We start from the raw sequence: 4,444 nt of genomic DNA, 5'->3' as shown, positions 1-4,444 counted from the left end.
TTCAGTGCAGCTTGAATTTCTTTCTTCATTACCATTGGCTCTTGTTAGAACAAGGAAACACTGTATAGTTCAAAATCAGGAAAGGAGTGTGTCAGGGATCGTCAACCTGTATGTGAAACAGATCATTTGGGAGGCTAGACTTTTATGAAGAGAAATGTGGCATCAGAATTGGAGGAAGACTCATCAACAGCCTGCGTTATGCTGATGGTACAACATTGCATGCTGAAACCGAGGAGAACCGGAATTATTGGCTGCAGAGGGTCAAGGACTGTAGTCTTCAATATGGATTGAAGCTCAGTATCAAGAAATTGGCCCATCACTGGGCCAACCAACAGCTTCATGATAGATGGAGAAAGATTGAGATTGTTAATAATTTCAGCTTACTTAGTTCTACAATCAATACTCATGGCACCAGCAGTCAGAAAATCGAAAATTGGGAAAATTTGTCAGGGACCTGACTCTAGAGTGCTAAAGAGCAACAAGGTCAGTTTAGAAACTAAGGTGTACCTGATACAGATGATGGTATTTGGGAGTACTTTCTAGACAGTGACCAAAGAGGACAGAAGAAGAATTGATGTGTTTGAGTTGTGGTACTAGGGAAGAGTATCGAACAAGAAGAGAAAGACCTTTTGCTCTCTTCATGGACGATAATCTTTGATGTCATTTCATGCACTGATCATTAATGTTCAATGCCTCCAGCTTATTCTGGAGATGGCTTTGGAATTCAGATGAGGATAGACTTAATGTATTTTGTTTCTTGTGGACTTGTTTTAATTTAGCTTCAGTTTTAACTTGTGCATGAGTAATTGATGGTGTGTTCTATGGTCAGCACCAGACCAGGTTTTCACTGCTCTTACTGAGCTCTTTAACAATTTTTTCCACAGTCATTCTGGTTCATGTGTAGTCCAACAGGTGAGTTGCATGTGTAAAGTTGCCTTTTGTGTTTTGGGTTTCTTTTCCCTCCCCACTTTATTTTATATTCGTTTGCATACAAAAATTCCTATACATTGTGTATCATTCATGTGCATTGTGTTTTACACATTGCTACATTCATGTTGTGTTTCAATTATCACTCATATAAGTTGTGTTTTATAAAATTAATCATCATTATTCTATGCCTACTGTTAATCTTTTAGATCCCCATTGGATCTTTTCCTAGTGCTTTCACTCTTCCTTCCCCCAAAAAGCCCCAACTCTGTATTCTTAGTGATTTCCTCTTGTCTCCACCCTCTCTCCCTCTGCCTCTATCCCCTTCTCTTTATTCTGTCCTTATCTTTTGATTTTGGAGAATTTGATTATGATATATCTTGATATTTTCTTTTGGGTTCTAGTCTGTTTGGGGTTTGCTGAGCTGCCTTAGTGTGGATTTCTTGTTCTTCATAATACCTCAGAAGTTTTCTGCTAGTACCTCTTCCACAATGTTCCCAGTGCTTTCCTTGCCTTCCTTGTGTTCTGGAATTCTGATTATAACATTTGTTTTTCCTTTTGATGTTATTCCATGTGATTCTAATGTTTTTGTCATTTTCCTTCCATCTCCTCACTTTTTTCTTTTAGTATGTTCTCATTGAGATTCTTGTATTCCAGCTCATTGACTTTTCTGTTTCATCTCCTGTTCTGCATTTTTGTCCCTCTAGCATTTTGGAAACTTTGCAGTTTTGGCCTTGATATTCTGGTTTGTATTTTCATGCATTTCTCTTATTTCTAGTATAGTACTCTGTTTGCCTCTTGATGCTTTTTAATTTCTTCTGCCTTTTACAGTTTCAAGTCTTCCATCTTCTACAGTTTTTTTCAATACTTTTTCATACTCCTCCATGTCAGTACATTTCTTCTGCCTCCCCATCTCTGAGGTATTTGCTTTATTCATGGCTTCCATTTTTCCTTCCTTCCATCTTTGTACCTTCTTCAGTAGCTGTTCATAGAACTCTATGTTGATATATTTCTTCTGCCTCCTTGACTCTGTGGTATTCATTGAGTCTGCAACATGTTCTGCTTTTTTAGGAGAAGGCTTGCTTTGTTTTTTTCCCACAATGTTTGAGGCTGCTTGCTGCTTTTCTGACATTATGTGAAGTTTTCTGTGGTATATGTTAGGCTGTTTCTGTTGTGTTTACATAGGTTGGCAACATGTCCGTAACTTTATGAAACTATTGTTTAGTTGTAGGCTTAAAGTGTTCCATTTCTGGCGGTGGGCAAATCAATCTACCAGAAGTCCTTTTGGGGGTCTGGTAGTGGGAAGCTTTACCTTTCCTAAAGTTCTTCAGGTCCTCTCTGGTCTGCAGTGTAGATCTGTGGGACTCTGGCCTGAGTGTGTGTGGTCTTCCTCTCCTAAAGGTTGGTATTGTCCTCAGTGGTTTATGGCCCATTTGAGAGACTAGGTTTCCCAGCTGATGCAGTTTCTCTCCAAGGGAGTTGCAGGCAGCTCCTTCCCCCTGACCTCCATGTGCCCAATATAGGGAAGAGTCTCTCACTTGATTGTGGCCCCTTCTCCTAAAGTCTCTTGTCCTTGATGGTCTGTGGAATGACATAATATTTTTTTAAAAAGGTATTTGTGATGAATAAATCATTGAATGTATAAAACTCATTTATCTGATGTCCACCTTCACTTCTGTTATCAAGATCATACTTTTCAGTTACCATTCCTTCTTCATTGTTTCCTATTTTTACATTCTAGTTACTTAGTAATTACTAAAACTTGATTTCATACATGTTTGGGCAATTACAGACTTTAAAAGCTGATAGAAATCCTGAATTTCCTCCTCTTTGCTTTAGTAGTTGGCGTATATATTTGAATTAATAGGTCTCTCTTGTATACATATGGATATGATCCTATTAGTAGAATTATATTTAATATTTTCTTGGAAGGAAAATGGCCATCCCATTTTACTTACAGCCTTTTAAGACCTGCTGGAGGGTCACCTGTAAGTTAGTTCTGACTTGACAGCAGTTAAGTGAATGATACTTAATATGATTATTTTTGATGTGATTAGTGTTGTTCCAATTTGCTATTATTTTCTATTTTTACATTTTCTTTGTTCTCTTTTCCTTACTTCTTTGTTAATTACTCAAATAGATTTTATTACAATGTTTATATTTATTTCCTATGTTCGTTTTTTTGCATTTAACTTTTAGTTTGTGTTTCATTTGGGGTTTATAATAAATCTCTCACATTCCTTAGTTTGCTTTCAGTAGTTGCACTACATACAAAGTATAAGAACCTAGAACAGCAAGCTTCCCTTTGTTTGCTCCTGGCCCTTGAGTTGTTTAGTTCTATTTTTCATTTTATATGTATTATAACAAATCCTCTACAATCAAAATATGATCATCAGTCTGTCCTGCCCGAATTTAAAAATCATCTTAAGAATAGATTTGAAGCATTCAACATTAATGACCAAAGACTAGATGAGTTATCATGAAGGATATTATCTGTGAAGAAACCAGAATGCCACTACAAAGGCAGAGAAGAAAGAGAAAAATGAAAATGGATGTCAGAATAAACCCTGTAAATTGCACTAGAATGTTGAGAAAACTAAACAAAGGAAAGAGATGTTGAAGTAAAAGAGCTGAATAGAAAATTTCAGAGGGCAGCCCCAAAAGACGAAGCAGAGTATTATAATTTATTTCAGAGATCTGAGATTGGAGAATAAAAAGGGAAGTTCACAGAACATTTATCAAGCTGAAAAAGGTGAAAAAACGAATTTAGACCTTGAATTGCAATATGTAGAGATATGCTATGGGCAAAATCATGAATAAACAGAGTACTTTATAAAAAAGAATAGGCCAACACTAAATATTTCCGAAAGTACCACATTATCAACAGTAAATGGTAATGATAGAAGAAGTTCAATGCATTGAAGGCATTGGCAAAAAATAAGGCCCTGGGAATCAGTGCGATACCAATTTACATATTTCGTGTACCAGCTGCTGTCCTGGACATGCTCACCAGTCTGTGCCATGAAATTTACCTGGTTGACTAGCTGGAAGAGATCTGTGTTTGTTCCCATTCCCAAGAAAGGTGATCCAACAGAATGTGGAAATTATTAAAAAATAACCTGTATGCAAACCAGAATATCTGGGAGGCTGGGCTCTATGAGGAGCAATGTGGTATCAGGATTGGTGGAAGATCTATCAACAATATGTGTTATGCAACCCTGCTTGCTGAAATTGAGGAGGACCTGAAGCGCTTGCTGCAAAAGGGTCAAGGACTGCAGCCTTCAATATGAATTGAGGGTCAATGTCAAAAAGACAAAGATTCTCACCACTGGGCCAATAGGCAGCATTAGGATTCATGGTGAAGAGATTGAAATTGTTCACAGCTTTAGTTTTAGTTGGCTCCACAGTCAACACTCTTGGCACCAGTTGTTATTGTTGTTGTTGTTGTTATGTGCCGTCGAGTCATTTGCGACTTATAGCGACTCTGTGTACAACAGCCCTAAACCCTGCTCTATCC

General features: G+C 37.4%; 1 protein-coding gene across 2 annotated transcripts in view; it reads left to right on the top strand.

The window, feature by feature from the left end:
- The window catches only part of TBC1D15 (TBC1 domain family, member 15), a 137,493-nt gene that overhangs the window by 33,432 nt on the left and 99,617 nt on the right, over positions 1-4,444 (top strand). The window lies entirely within an intron of this gene.

This window comes from Elephantulus edwardii, unplaced genomic scaffold, assembly GCF_000299155.1.
Source record: "Elephantulus edwardii isolate Elephantulus edwardi_28Jun2011 unplaced genomic scaffold, EleEdw1.0 scaffold00021, whole genome shotgun sequence".
Lineage (NCBI taxonomy): Eukaryota > Metazoa > Chordata > Mammalia > Macroscelidea > Macroscelididae > Elephantulus > Elephantulus edwardii.
The sequence above is the reverse complement of the archived record's forward strand: the minus strand, read 5'-3'. Positions and strand labels throughout refer to the sequence as shown.